The sequence below is a fragment of the Prionailurus viverrinus genome, chromosome A1 (assembly GCF_022837055.1).
Source record: "Prionailurus viverrinus isolate Anna chromosome A1, UM_Priviv_1.0, whole genome shotgun sequence".
Classification (NCBI taxonomy): domain Eukaryota; kingdom Metazoa; phylum Chordata; class Mammalia; order Carnivora; family Felidae; genus Prionailurus; species Prionailurus viverrinus.
The window spans coordinates 20,149,669-20,166,334 of record NC_062561.1 but is presented as its reverse complement, the minus strand read 5'-3'; positions in this window follow the sequence as shown (position 1 = coordinate 20,166,334).

The window sequence follows — 16,666 nt, the reverse complement described above, 5'->3', positions numbered from 1 at the left end:
GAGGGGCCTGGGCCAGAAGTTGTAGGCACGGGGGGGGGCACATAACAGAAAGAAGCGAGATGCTAAAGGTAACAGTAGCCACCATTAGTCCAGGACTTATTCTGTGCCAATCGCCTTCTGCATAGCATCTTGGGTGAGCCTCAACACAACCTCAAGGGGTAGTTCTTCCTCACCTTTGTTTTGTAGATGAGAAATGAGAGGCTTGGAGAGAGAGAGCAGCAGCCCAAGATCCCAGTCAGCAGGCGGAAACCAGCAAAGGCACCCAGGTTCCTGTCTTCAGCTCTACGTCCCACTGCCCTCAGTAAATGAGGGTTCAGGCTAGCAACACGGCCAAGCTCCCAGTAGCGAGACAAACTCGAGACCACACCCTCTTGGGGAGGGAGAGGAATCTTCCTATTTATTGGCCCGGCCAACACTGGCTTCAGAACCAGGTGGGGCCAGGTCCACAGGTGCCTCACCTCAGTTACTCCAGCTGACGGGGGTTGGGGGAGGCAGGCGTGAAGCGCTAATGGCAAAATCCGGTAAGAAGTGAAAACTCCAGAGCCTACATTGCTTCTATCCCCAACATATAAAACAAACAGATCGATGGCAAACTGAGTTTTCTACTGTCTACCTGGATGTTTTGGCAAACAGATCACAGATGATCTCAGTTTTGCGGGACAGTGTCTGTGAGGGATGCCACCTGGTTTAGAATGCGATTCCAAAAGCAGCTCCCGGCAGGGCTGGGCCCCTCCAAACAGAGGGTGAGGTTCCTGTGTCTTCGATTCCTGCCACCGCCATAACAAAGTACCACAACTGGGTGAATTGGAATCACAGAAATATGTTGTCTCACGGTCATGGAGGCCAGGAGGCTGAGATCAAGCTATAGGCAAGGCGGCTTCCTTCACAGAGCTGGGAGGAGGTATTCGCACCCTGCCTCTCTCAGCTCCTGGGGTTTGCCTGCAACCCTCACATTCCGTGGCTGGTGGAAGCATCACCCTGATCTCTGCCTTCATCTCCACATGGTGTTCTCCCCGTGTGTGCCGTCCCTAACCTCTCCCCTTGTAGTAAGGACACCAGTCAGATTAGATTAAGGACCACCATACTGACCTTCTCTTTACTTCACTACTTCTGCCAAGACCCTAGCTCCAGATAAGGTCACGTGCTGAGACACCGGGGTGTAGGACTCCAATATATCTTTTGGGGAGGGACACAGCTCAACCCATGACACCACTTTTTACCAGGACTTTGAGAAGCCAATGCTCCTTGGACTCAGCTGCCCATTAGGTATTTACAAACACCAACAACTGGACCCCACCCCCAGAGATTCTGATTCATGTGGGCTGGCCGGGGGCCCAGGCGTCTACTTTCTACGAGGACAGGTGATTCAAAAGTACGGCCAGGTTAGGGCACTTCTGTCCTGGGAGTAAGACAAAGCAAAGAGCCTGAGACACAAGGGCCCTCCTGTGCCTGGGTGAGCCTCTCACCCAGAGACTGGGTGGCAGTCTCTCTGGTGGGAGCGGCGTGCCCACTGCTCCCAAGCTAGGGAGTGGCTGAGCAGCCCCAGGGGAGCACTGGATTGAGAGCATCAGCTCTTTGGAACAGTCTTAAATGATGGCCCCCGTGTCTTAGGTTGAGGGAGTCTGGGTTTTCATGCTTCTCAACAACCAAATAAAAAAGGCATAATCAATCTTTCTTTTCGTGAAGACACATTTGCCTCCGCCTACCCTCAGGAGAGTCCTGATGATTTTTAGAGCTCGCGATTGCCCAGCAGGCCAAAGAGTCAAGGGTTTTCAGTGAAACTCAATATGATAGGGAAAACTGAGGCCGACTCCCCTTCCTGCAAAGTAAAACAGGAGACCACAGCCACATCTCCCTCCCAGGAAAGAGAAAAGCAATGAAGTCTAGACTAATGTGACAAGCCCCTTAAACACCTACAGGCCTGATTGTATGCTAGTCAAAATAATTTTGCTCTATTTTTAAACACTGTTGAAATCAAAACTAAATTAATATGGACTCAGATTTGAAGGGGGATAAAAGGCACCCACGTCCATAATGAACTGACAAGCTAATTAATGTATCTGAACAGAGGAAGGAAACCATAGAAACAGATTGGAAATCGTGTGGATTTCATTCATATGAGGGAGAAGGCAATGAAATATTCCCAGGCAAATTAATTAAATTTATAATGCACCCAGAATGTTCCCGTTCCAGCTTCTTGCTGTGTTCTATGGTAGAGGCTTATATTGCCTCCTGACCAATAAGAACTTCTAAAATGCATTCAGAAAATGTGTCTTAGAAGCAGGGCAGGAGAGACAAGCATGCAGCCGGATCTTTGTCACTGGGCCTGAGTACACAAGACCTTCAAATTCTGGTCCTGGCAGGGTCTAGGTCACATTCGCTGAGAGATGGTCACCCTGATGGGGATGAGGCCTACCCAGCCTGCTTCTTTCTCCTGTATGCCTTCTACCCAACCACTGGCTGGGCAGGCTCAGACCAGACTCTGGGGGTAACCAGGCCCCACTGATGCTGACGCCAGGATGCATGGCCCCTGGCAGAGCAGGTGGTTGGCACAGGCCTCTTAGCCCCTGGTCCATCGTGTCTCAAGACAGCTGCCAGCCTGGCCCATCCTGAAAGCCAGCCCATGTCCAAGCTGAGATTAGCAGATGATCTTGGAAGAACTGCAAATTTTAGAAGGGCAGGAATGTAGACATAATTTGGCTAATTCAACTTGCAGACAAAGGTGTCCGAAATTGGCTTTGAAAAGTATATTACTTTTGCTTTGCAAATTCACCTTGGCCAGTGAGTACTAGCTAATGTTATGTTGGTTGTACATAACAAAAACCCACTTTAGGGGGAAAGAAAGGAATATTTTGGAAGGCTAATCCCAGAGAATTCTAAGGAGAGTTGAATAACTAGGGCTCCGATGTTCCGCCCCATGTGGGGCTCAGCTCCCACCTCCCACCTTTGAGTCTCTCCGTTCTAATCACAGCGAGAGAAAGCAGCAGGCCTGTGTGCGTCAGGTGTGCGCCCTTGGCCGTCACGTGGTCCGAACCCAGCTTCCAGGGTACCGTCCTCATGGAGCTAGCCAGGCCATGGAGGGGGCTCTGCGATTACCCTGGTAGAGGTCTCCTGGCCGGCAGGGCTTCCGGAAGTCAAAGCAGAGCGCACCGTGTGCGCTTACGCCGGCAGTCACGTGACTTCCCCTCCGCCTGGTATATGCGCGCCCACACCCCCGAACGCCACCCTTCCCGGCAGCTCCTCGGGGAAGGCTGGCGCCCCACGTTCAAGGCAGAACCCATCATTCCTCCTGCTGGCTCCCACGGGGCCTCGCTCCTGCCCCTGCAGCCCCTGGATTAGCCTTCTGGGTGGTCACCTGTAGACTCTCCCGTCCCAAGTCCATCCTCCACACAGCTCTCACCCTATCCAGCTCACATGCAGGTCTGACCAAGGGACTCTGCTGCTCAGATGCTCTGGGGATGGAATGTGCTTTTGCTGGAAGGAAGCAGGACCCCTGTCCAAACAGCACCCAGCCTTATCCAACACCGCATCCCCTCCCGAATCCTGCCTGATGCTCGGCCAGCCCTCGCTGTGCTCCCGCGGCCCCAGGCCCAGCTCTGTCAGTGCACCCACCAGAAGTTGGAAACTTAACGTTCCCGCTACCTCCTCCACCCTCACACTCCACGGGACACACCACATCTTGATGTTTCTTTTTCTCTCCAGCACCTAGCCTGGTGCCTTAGTCCCAAATCGATGCTCAAAAGATAATATCTAGGGGTTTATTAATAGGTGAATGAGTGAATTTTGGTTACCGTGAACTAATTCCCGGTCTCTCTTTTCCACTAAAAGGCTGGGATTCTGAGATAAGAGAATTTTCCTGGTCAGTTTGTTTTCAGCTTACAGATGTGAAGAAGCATGGTGTGCAACCCTAGAGTGCTCAGGACTTGCTAGGAGACAGGACACACTCTGTGACAGTGGTGCAGACGTGGCTGTGTCCTTGAGGATGCGTCTCTGGAGCCCCTGGGCTAAGGCCAGCTAAATGCAACCCACACTCCAGTATTAAAATCTTTCTCTATTCAGCTGGGCATTTCCCTAAAGTCACAGTCCTGGGTCCAGGAGATCGTGACCCCTGCAAGTACCTGGTCACAACTTACCCAGGGAGTGCTTCAATGTCCCCTTCCTCACCGCATATCGGGCAAGACCCAAAACTAGAGAGTCAGGCAACAGGGGCCTTGACCTTTGCCAGCTGGGTGACCTTGGTCAACACTCCATACTGGGTGAGAACTCCCAGGTAATGCTCTCATTGTGCCTTTTACTCTTCCTACCATGATAGTAATTATGTTGCTTTTGATGCTGTGTCCTGACTATGTCCCCTCTGTGCTGTAAATCTCTCTGCAGACAAGGACTGTGTTTCCCTACTGACTCCCAGCGCAAGGCACAGTGCTTAGCATATGGGAGGTGCTCAGTAAATATTTGTTTAACGGAAGAAATACAAAAGGAAGGAAAAAAAGAAAAGAGCATGGGGGGAGGACAGGGAGAGGAGAGACAGGGACAGAGAGAAAGCAGGTTAGGCAGGAGGAAGGGAGAAAGAGAGGGAATTTCTCTAACCTCAGTTTCCACATCTATAACAACGGGCCCATAATTCCTATCTCCTGAGGTTGATGTGATATTTTTAAATAAGTCTTTGCTCCTTTATGTGTCTTCCCATTGCTTTTGAACACAGCACTATTCTCGAACTTAACATGAGCATTTATTTGCACGTCTGCCTCCCCTTAAACCACATTTTTCTCTAGGGCATGGGCCTGTTTTTTCAGTGTGTGATCCTCGCACCAGGCCTGCTGGCATCTGGCACACGGGGGGCATTTCCAACCTGCCCACGCACATCCCAACCCTCTCGGGCACGCAGAGGCCTTGCACGCTTACCAGAAAGGGACCCTGGCAGAGGAGGCAGCCCAGATGTCCACTCCCCTCACCACCCAGTTCCGCAGCCACTTCTGGGCAGCCCCAGCTGCCTCCCTGGACAAGACTGAATGAAGCTCTGCTCGAGCCTATAGCGGAGAGCACCCCGGGAGAAACAGAACGGGAGAGACCAGTGAGGAATCAGAACACTGTTGCTCTTGTGGTAGGAAAAAAAAATCCCAGGACTCACGGGCCCACCTGCTAGTTTGCATAAATTTGCATCCCAGACTGAGCTGCTCCTTCCCCTTGAGTGCATTGCCTGGTGCAAGCTCTCCTATTCGGTGGGCTTAGCTGGCCTTACTCTCCTCCAGGCATTTCAGAAGATAGGGTCCTGGACACCACCTCTGGAACTCAGCTCACTCAGTCCAGACTCCCAGAGCTGTGGACATAGCTGTCCGTATAGGGTGGAGGGGTTACCTGCACTGGGTAGACTCACTTCCCTGGTGATGGCAGGTATTGCCCTTGTCCAAACTAGTTTACTTCCCCAGCCTTTACAATAATTAACAGCAGGGTCTGTTGGCCCCCCAAACCACACAGGCATGGGGAAAGATCTGGAGGGTTCAGAAATTGAGATCTGTTGTCATTTCCTGCTATGATGTTAATTTTGTGTATCAACTTGACTGGGCTATGGGGTACCCAGATATTTGGTCAGACTTTCTCAGTGTGTCTGTGAAGGTGTGTTGGGGTGAGATTAGCACTTGAATGGACAGACTAAGGCCATTTGCCCTCCCCAGTGGGGGTGGGCCTCATCCAATCAGTTGAAGGCCTGAATAGAAGAAAAAAGCTGAGTGAGAGGGACCTCCTCCTGCCTCACTGCTTGAGGTGGTCTTTCCCGGCCTTGGACTAACACTGAACCATCAGCAGTTTTGGGGTCTCGAGCCTGCCAGCCTTCAGGCTGGAACTTACACTATCAGCTCTCCTTGTACCCAGGCCTTCAGACTCAGACTGCAACCACACATTGGCTCTCCCGTCTCTCTGGCTTGCCAACCGCAGATCTGACGACTTGCCAGCCTCCACAATTGTGTGAGCCAATTTCCTATAATGATTTTATATATATACACACTCACACATCCTATCGGTTCTGTTACTCTGGGAACACTGGCTAATGCACCTGCCTAGGACAACATAGTGTAGATTGTGGGCAACAGACTCAAGCCCTCCATCCCACCTTCCTGCAAAAAGGCCTCCACTTCTGGGACTCCCTGCACCTTCCTGAGTCCCAGTGTGCACATCCCCATGCTTCTCCCCTCCCTTCCCACACCTGCTTTCTGGAGAGGGCCTGGTGCTGTCCACTTTTCCTGCCTCTTCTCATTCCATCCTCTGCCACGCTGGCCACCCTGCCAGGAATTCCCTTTTCTGTTCCCCTGGGTCCTTCAGGAGTGATCTTTTGCAGGCCGCCCTTCACTCCCCGGGCAGAGTATGTTTCTCCTGTGGGGACCTTCGGCCTTTCTGGTCTCCCAGCTCCCTGCAAGGGCCAGGCGGTATCACAGTATTTAAATCTGATTCTTCACCTGTCTCTCTGCCCCCAGACCTACCTGCTTGAGGCCAGGGATTGTGCCTTATTTAACTCTGGATCCCAAGACCCATCCCGGTGTCTCGCACAGAGTAGGACCTCAGAATTCGCTTGTTGAATCAATGACTGAACTCCTCATTGACTCATTCATTCAGTCAATCAATGACTCCTCATTGAGTCAATCCATGAACTCCTCATTCAGTCAATCAATGACTGAACTACTGAAGTGAAAACCACAGATAAGACAGTGTATACCCTTTCTACCTGGAACATTTCAATCTTGACTAAAGACATGGCAGTTCAGCAAAAGAAATGAACTCACCTAACTCCTGGGGTTTGCGTAATGAAGTCTTAGAAAATAATGGCAAAAAAAAAAAAAAAAAAAAAAAAGAATAAACTGAAAAGTGCAGATTCTCTAAGCATGAGGTACATGGGTGTTGTGGCTGGAACTGTGTACCCCAAAAAGATATGTTGAAATCCTAACCCCAGTACCTGTGAATGTGACCTTGTTTGGAAATAGGGTCTTGGCAGATGTATTCAAATTAAAATGAGCTTATACTCAACTAGGGTGAGCCCTAAATCCAATATGACTGGCGTCTTTACAAGAAGACCATGTGACAACAGAGGCAGAAAGCTCAGAGATGTGTCTATAAGCAAAGGAATGCCAGAGATTACCACCAACCACCAGAATCGAGGAGAGACATTTGGAGCAGATTCTCCCTCAGAGCCTTTAGAAGGAATCAAACCTGCTAACTGCTTGATTTCCAACTTCCAGCCTCCAGAACTGTGAGACAATCAATTTCTATTATTCTAAGCCCCTGAATGTGTGGTGTTTTGTTAACACCAGCCCTAGGAAACGAATACAGTGTGGGTGGTGGTTTTTTGAGTGTGTACATGGAGGGAGGGTAGGTTGATGATTTTTCCACATCTCAAAACAATAGCTATTATTAGTTTTAGTATTAGTATTACAAACGAAGCCTTATAACCACCTTCTGTGTGTTAAGCACTAGATGTACATGACCTCGTATAATCCTTCATTTATTCTTCCTACCCATCTCGGAGGTAGGCAATATTATCTCCATTTTATAGACTGAGGAAACTAAGGCTTTAACAAGGTGAGTAATTTGCTCAAGATTGGAGTTGGGCATTTTTTTGAGTCCACCATCCATAACCCACACCCCCTCTCCCAATTTTCCAAAACATCCATGCCGTTGTTGACTGCCGTCCCCAGCAGCCAGCCCTGGAAGGCATCCTGTGGGACTGTCTGTGTTTTGGCCGGAATGACGTGGAAGAAAGCCACAGAGGTCGCTGGCCACCACTGGCCACATTACTAGGGACCTGAGCCTGTGGTGGAGTTCATTTAGCGCTGAAAGAAGCTGACTTCTAGAATTCACCCCCTTTGGACAAAAGTACCTGACACCACACAACTCAACAAATGGCAGTGCCTGACAAATGAGCAAATCTACATTATTTATCATTTGTGTGTTCAGGTGCCTCTAACTGGCTGCCCGGGAAACAGCAATCTACCAACCGTGTCAGAGACATCTCTTTCCTTTTGCCTGCCGATAAGCCCCTCCAGACCGAGACCCCTCTTGAAGAGAAGAAATCCCAGCAGACTGGTGGCAAAAGCAGGTTTCAACAGGCCGCACTCTTCTTGGGAGTTAGAAGGGCTTAACGGGCCAGGAAGCTAGTCCATTTAGGTTTACTTCTGGGCACGGATGGCTCCTAGAAGTGCCCTGGGGCCAATAACCTCTCTCTGTCTCCAACTCTGAGCTACAAAATGGGAACCATAGCTCACATCTGACTTCTAGGCATCGTAAAGATTAATGAGATACAGGCAAGGCTCTTACTCCATGCCTGGAACATGGTAAGAGCTAAAAATGGGGACTGCTTTTCTGCCCTGACCCTTTTCCTGTTTTGATGGCCTGAGCCTGGCTGACCTCCGAGGAGATGGCGTGACGGCCACTAGCCACCCCACCTCAACCGCCGCTAGAGTCAGCGGCCAGCGTGCAGACCTGGGCGCAGGCCTCGCACATACACACACCTTTCCCGAGCCCTTCTTCCTGACCTGACCAGCATCGGCATTCCAGAGGAAGGGAGGAACATTGAAGTAACCAACTAACAATATCACTGGGTCAGTGGAATCACAGGTATTTTTTGTTTTCTTTACGTTGTCCTATTTTATTAAAACATTTCTGCCATGACCAAGAGGGGCATTTCCCTGACAAGATGCTTATAATGATTAAATGAGATAATGCTTGTAAAAGGCTCAGCACAGCAACTGTCGATAAAAGTTGGCTCTCCTAAAAAAAAATCTAACTAAAAGCAATAATATACCTGTATAGGATTTCATGATTTGCAGACTACTTTCATTTACTTTATTTCGTTTACACACTCACAACTCACTTGAGGTGGGTTTATTACTCCTGCCTTACAGATTAGGAAACTGAGGCTCAACGACATTAGAAAGACTAGACCCCAGTGACTTAGTGAGCAGCAGCGTGGCAGAACCAGCATTAAGCTGTGGAACCTATGACAGTTATTCTGCTCATGGCCTCAGTATGAGGGACCATAGGGCAAAACTCTGCTCACAGGGTCGTGGCTCCTGTCCCTTTGGTGGCACTGTGGCTCACAGATAGCTTCCTGTGTCTTTCAGAGAAAGAAGTCCAGCATTGTCTGGCCCCTTATTTCTGACTCTGGGCTCCCTGTTCATACCTGAGTCTATAAACCAGACATCAGCACCTCCCACCCCCGACCCCAACAAGCCAACAAGCGCCTCCCCCTCTACAGAATCAGGACAAGCCACAGGCCTGACAGATACAGGAGGGACACTGGTTTGCCCCACGTGATGGACAGAATGCAGAGCCCTTCGGCTGGTGTGGGACGAGAGCTTCCCTTCCTGGCTGTGTGGGCCAGCCCCCTGAGCCTGGGATAAGGAGCCAGGAGATCCCACGTTACCACGGATCCACCTAAAAAAACCAAAGGCAAAGTTTTTGAAGGATTTTTTTTCTTATTTGTGTAATGGCTAACACACCTGTTCTTCTTATCACATAAGAAACAGGTTTTTGAGTAAAAGGTAAGGCTTATGTAGTATTTTGAATTCCCTGGCAGTGGGGGGTGTGGGTGGACAAGATGTCTGTTAAAAGAATCATTCTCCCAGGGTGACTGGGTGACTCAGTCGGCTGAGCATCAGACTTCGGCTCAGGTCATGATCTCACGGTTCCTGAGTTCGAGCTCTGCGTCAGGCTCTATAATGACAGCTCAGAGCCTGGAGCCCGCCTTGGATTCTGTGTGTGTCTCTTTCTCTTTGCCCCTCTCTCGCTCAAGCTCTGTCTCTCTCTCTCTCTCTCTCTCTCTCTCAAAAATAAATAAAACATTAAAAAATTTTTTCAAAAAAGAATCATTCTCCCATTCATTCATTCATTCATTCAACAAATATGTATGGAGCACCTTCCATGTGCCAGATGCTGTTGTTGGAATCGGGAATATAGTTGTCCATGAAAAAGAACTTCCCACATTCCCACAGAGTACAGTGTCCAGAAAGCCCAAACCCAAACTATTAGTACCCAATACGATCAGATCACCATTACTCTCCTAAGTATTCTTGGTACCAGTTTGTTCAATGACATGTTCTCGAACCAAAGTAGCACGACGCTGTTTCCAGAATGAAAAACCGGCTGTACTGGAAAATGCAACTGCAGTGAAATACGTATTGAGGCGAACAATGGGTGGTGAGGGTAACCCACTGTCCAGTCCAGGATACGTGAAATGAATTTTCGTGAAGGATGTCTCATCCTCTATTTTAACAGGTATAAACAAAAACCTGTTTGCTGCGCTTACAACTGATAAACAAGCTTTTCCACCAAAAACATTCCTTTGCTGGTAAACATGTTTTTCTCCAAAGGAGTTAGAGTTATAAACATCCTTCCTCCATTACCAATAAGCCTACGGCTACCGCCTTCCAAGGAGATAAACATCTGCTGTACCCCCAAGTCATAAACATGCTTTGGGTAGTACAGAAAAATTATGGAATATATTGGTAAGTTGAGTCAATTTGCAAAACATGTACACAGCCAATGATGTCATGGCTTATGCAGTTTGGGGTACGACCAACATGGCCGATGTAACTGTGAACCAATAGACCGTGAGGCGAGCTCAGTGTGCCCAGCCTCCCCATTTGGCATATAGTCCCCGATGCCAAGCCATGCGAGTGCTGACAACTCCCTAAATCTCCTTGGCATGATCTGAGACGGTGGACTACAGGGGACCATAAGGGACTCCTGCCTCAGGGGAAGACAAAGACCAAAATCTCTGCCAGTTGAGACCGCTGGATGTGCTGGCTGAGACTGAGTGGCGGCCAAAGCAGGAAGTAAGATGGGCCAGCCCAGGACATGCCTTCCACCCCCACCTCTCTGGCTGGCTGCAGGGAGCCCTGAGCTTAGGAAGGAAAGAAATGCCTGAGCCCTGTTTAGGCTAATTGATGTTCATACGTGAGGCCTCCGAGTCCTTGACGGTCTGAACCTAGGTTCTTGTTTTCACTTGAGGTGTATCACCAGTCCCATTATTATATACATTGTCAAACCCAACAAAGAGGTTCTAGGGAGACTGCCACGTACGGAATTCCCCACTTCTCCGTGAACAACCCAGTTTAAGCGTGATTGGACTGAGGATATTCTCAGAGACAATGCACCGGGCCTTTAAGGGGCTACGTTTTCCCCAAGACGTGTAACCTCGTGATAGACCTGACTTGCCCCCTGAAGCCCCCACCCCTCGCACCCCCAGCTAAGGGGCCAGCAGGACTGACAGGTCCTCATCCTCCAAAAGACCGGCCCCCCGGCCTCCCGCAGAGGCTTCCCCAGGGTCTGCCTTGTGTCTGCCACCAAGCACCCCCAGCCCCCAGCCCACAGCCCACAGCCCGACACGATGACCATGAAGGCACTGCTGCGTCACTTGCTGGGCTCAGAGCATTGGCTGAATCTGTGCTTTTCTGTCATCGCTCTCCCTAAAACATTGTGTCTCTGGCTTGTGCATCCAGAGACGTTCCAGAATGGTACCAGCATTTGAGGTCTCTCTGCTCTGCCCCCTCTCTGGCACTCGCAGGCTCTCGCGTCCTCCGCCCCTCTGCCAACCGAACCACATCGCTGTTACCGCCATGGGCGCCCTTGTGCTGGAACCAGAAATGATAATGCTGTAAACTCTCACTCCCACACCCCCCCACCTCCTCTCACCTCCTGCTCTCCCGAAGGGGCGAATTTCCCGGACATGCGTGCTGGGAATTCCGCCTCCGCTTTTAAGACACCCCCTCACGTTGCCTCTTCAGGGCCTCCACCCCATCTCAGCGGCAAAGCTTCGAGAAGGAGGTCGGCCTCCCTGGTACGCACAGTGGGGGCCGCTCTGAGCCAGGCCCCCCCATTGTAGGACACAAACCCCACACACCACCGTGCCAAGGGCGGCTTTTGATGGTAGAGCTCTCACAGAAGGCTTCAAAGCTGAAGAACTGAGTGGTTGAGTGCTTGCTCTCTTCACCCCTCACCCTACCTCTTCTCCCTTCTCCTTCCACTGCCCCCCCCAAAAGGGTGATAATTTGCTTTACTGGGCCATTTGAACATAAAATAATCATTGTGTTGATGTATCCGTGTGGCATCCTGCTCCCTGCCTCTTCCCTGGAGTCCTCAGGGTCTGCTCAGGGACCCCACAGCCCTGTGCCCCAGCCCCAACCCCTCCTTCAGGCAGAATTTGTCTAAAGCCACAGCTTCAAGACTTGCCACATTCCCCGCCTACCTCCCCCACCCCCGCCTGGCCATTCTCACCCCAACTCACACACCCCTGCACAGCTTCTCAAGTGGCTCGTGATTTTTGCTCAGATCGTGGCCCCAGTGTGAGCAGCAGCGGACATTTCTGATGTGGTTGGCTCAGGCCACATGGATAACGCGCAGGTAAAGAAGAGATCACAGCGGCACAGCCTCCACAGGAATCCCGGCCACGGCAGTGGCCTGCCACAGCCCGGTGTCGTTGTCTGGGAGCTCCCTCTCCAGACCTCAGGGTTCAGGGCCACCTAAGTGTGTCTGCAATCTGTCAGCGTCTCCTCGGCGTAGAGTAATCGTACTGAAGCAGCTTGGCCACACGCCTGTCCGGCCATGTCATCCAGTGGCCAGCAGAGTCCTGAGCTTGGTGGGTAGGTTGACAGGAGGTCACTGGGGTTTTCAGAGCCAAGCCAAGTCTCCTTTTGTGACCCTTCAGGGGTGACAAGTACATTTCTTCCCATAGTCTGCCATGGACTGAATGTTTATCCCCCTCACATTCATATACTGAAGCCTAGATTCCCACTCTGATGGCATTTGGAGGCCTTTGGGAGGTAATGAGGTCACAAGAGGGGAGCCTCACCCGACACCGGATCTGGTGGTGCCTTGATCTTGAACTTCCTAGGCTCCAGAACTGTGGGAAATAAATGTCTGTAGTTTAAGCCACTCAGGCTATGGTATTCTGTCATAGCAGCCCATGCTAAGATGTGGACCAGCTATGATAAATTAGAAGTAGGTCCATCAAGTCCTATTCTCTTTTTTTAATTTATTTAGATAGAGAGAGAGAGAGAGCAAGTAGGGGAAGAGCAGAAAGAGAGGGAGAAAGAGAATCCCAAGCAGGCTCTGCACTGTCAGAGTGGAGCCTGACATGGGGCTCGATCTCACAACCATGAGATAATGGCCTGGACCAAAACCAAGAATCAGATTCTTAGCCAACTGAGCCACCCAGGTGCCCTCATCAAGTCCTATTCTGAGAAGCATTGTAGGTCAAGGGCAAGTGCATGGAAGGCTGTTGTAATAAGTCAGTGATGCCCATGGCTCCGTGGGGGAAACAGGTGAGGCATATGCCCTGGACTTACAGCTTCTGGGTTGATTTTTCCTACTGACTCCACCTACCAATTCCTGAATAGTCATGTTGGCTCAGTGGGGAACAGCCTCACCTGTCTAGTTATCATAGCCTGAGTGCAAGAGAGGAAAACATGGACTGATCCCAACTCTATTTTTTTTCCTATTTTCTAATTCCATCTATACAAGAAATTGCCGAGATTCTAATTATACAGAAATGTATGAGAAAGTAACACTGAAAGCAAGATATAAAGAACCAGAACATCCAAACACAGTTTGATGCATTTTTTTATATTTTTGACCTGAGCTACTCTCTGCTTAATTTGCTCTGTTTTTTAGGATTTTTCTCCAAACTAAGTAATAATTGCGTTTAGCTTATCCCAAAGCCTTATTTGTAACTGGTTTTTGAAACAGAATTGCTATTCACACTGGTTCTGGTACCAGACTGAACTACAGAGCTGTTGGGCTGGGCATTAGAGCTCCTCAGTATGAACAAACCCACAACAGGCCCTGAGAATATGGCCCCAGCATTGGTAATGTTCCCAAACCCCTCCCATCCCTTTGTCTTATCACTTAGTCTCTTACTTCTAGTACACAGCACATGGCTTCTCAGACCATATCTACACTTTAAACTTCTTATAACCACAAACGTCACCCTTTCCAATCAGAACCAAAGCATGGCAATAAAACCAAACCTCACTGTGAATCCCCCTATCGTGTGCCCAATACTGCCTCTAATTCAGGGACATCCATCCTCTATTACAACCTTAGAGACCATGTCAACCATGCACTGATCACATCATCTACTTCTTTTTGACCCTTGAACACATTTACCATTTTCCATTCTACAGATTTCTCATAGAGACAAAGAATTAAGAGTTGAAAGGACAAGCCACAAACTGGGAGAAAATATTTGAAAAAACGTATCTGATTTAAGGACTTGTGCCCAAGATATACAAAGAATCCTTAACACTAACAAGAAAATAAACAGACACACTGACAATGCCAAATACTGGCAAAGATGTGAAGCAACCAGAACTCTCATTCACTGCTGGTGAGAATCCGTAATGGTACAGCCACTTTGGAAGAGTTTGGTGGTTTCTTACGAAACGAAACATATTCTTACCACACAGTCCAGCATTCATGCTCCCAAGCATTTACTTAGTTGAGCTGAAACTTATGTCCACACAAACACCCACATACAAATGTTTGTAGCAACTTTCACACAACTGCCAAAAATTGGGAGCAATCAAGACATAAGGGACTGGATACATAAACTGTGGTACATCCATACAGTGGGATATTATTCATCAATGAAAAGAAAAGAGTTATGAAGCCTCAAAAAGACATGGAGAAATCTTTTTTTTTTAATATAACATGTTGTCAGGTTAGCTAACACACAGTGTATACAGTGTGCTCTTGGTTTTGGGGGTAGATTCCCGTGATTCATCGTTTACGTACAACACCCAGTGCTCATCCCAAGTGCCCTCCTCAATGCCCACCACCCATTTTCCCCTCTCCCCCACTCCCCATTCACCTTCAATTTGTTCTCTGTATTTAAGAGTCTCTTATTGTTTGCCTCCCTCCCTCTCTGTTTGCAATTTTTTCCCCTTCCCCTTCCCCTCCCCCACAGTCTTCTGTTAAGTTTCTCAAGTTCCACATATGAGTGAAAACATATATCTGTTTTTCTCTGACTGAGTTATTTCACTCAGCATAATACCATCCAGTTCCATCCATGTTGCTACAAATGGATTTGTAGCAAGAAAGGATTTCATTCTTTCTCATTGCCAAGTAGTATTCCATCGTATATATAAACCACAGTTTCTTTATCCATTCATCAGTTGATGGACATTTGGGCTCTTCCCATGATCTGGATATTGTTGAAAGCACTGCTATAAACATTGGGGTACAAGTGCCCCTATGAATCAGCATTCTTGTATCCCTTGGGTAAATTCCTAGTAGTGCTATTGCTGGGTCGCAAGGTAGTTCTATTTTTAATTTTTTGAGGAACCTCCACACTGTTTTCCAGAGTGGCCGCACCATTTTGCATTCCCACTAACAGTGCAAGAGGGTTCCCATTTCCCCACATCCTGGCCAACATCTATTGTTTCCTGAGTTGTTAATTTTGGGCACAGTGGCCCCGTGTGCTGGGTGCCCTCGTGTTGCTCCCTGGTATCTCAATGTAGTTTTGATTTGTATTTCCCTGATGAGTGATGTTGAGCATCTTTTCATATGCTGTTGGCCATCTGGATGTCTTCTTTGGAAAAGTGTCTATTCATGTCTTCTGCCCATTTCTTCACTGGATAATTTGTTTTTCAGTTGTTGAGTTTGGTATTCTTTATAGATACTAACCTTAAGTAAGTATCTTTTGGATACTAACCCTTAATCCGATAAGGGCATGGGGGAATCTTAAATGCATATTGCTAAGTGAAAAAAGTCAGTCTGAAAGGGCATGTACTATATGATTCCACCTCCATGACATTCTGGAAAAGGCAAAACAATAGAGACGGTAAAAAGATCAGTGGCTGTTAGGGGTTGGAGGTGGGAGATGGAAAGGAACAAGTAGGCAGAGCGCAGAGGACTCCCAGGGCAATGAAACTGTTCTGGGGGCGCCTGGCTGGCTCAGTCGGTAAAGCATGCAACTCTTGATCTCGGGATTGTGAACTGGAGCCCCACACTAGGCGTAGAGTTTACTTGAAAGAAAGAAAGAAAGAAAGAAAGAAAGAAAGAAAGAAAGAAGAAAGAAAAAGAAACTATTCTGCATGTTACTACATTGATGGACACACAACATAATACATTTGATAAAATCATAGAACTACACAACACTAAGAGGAACCTTGAAGTAAATCATGGACTTTAGTTAATAACAGTGTATCAATTGTAACAAATGTATCACACCTATGCAGCAAATTAGTAAGTAGAGAACTGGGGCAGGGGGCAGAAGACAGGAGGGTGGTGTGGAGTGAGAGAAATTGTTTGATGAAGGGCTTGATGGGAACCCTGTACTTTCCACTCAATTTTTCTGGAAACCTAAACTTTCTTTTAAAAATAGTCTTTTGGGATCCCTGAGTGGTTCCTTCAGTTAAGGGTTGGACTCTTGATTTCAGTTCAGGTCATGATCTCTTGATCATGGGATCGAGCCCCATGCCCAGCCTCTGTGCTAACAGCACAGAGCCTGCTTGGGATTCTCTCTCCCTCTCTCTCTCTGCCCTTTCCCCATATCTGCACAAGTGAACACACAGGTTCGCTCTCTCTCATGAGCACATTCCTGAAAGGAAACAAAATAACAAAAGGGAAACCTTGCATGCACCAGTGTGATGATAGGGCATGAAATAAAGAGAAGGATTAG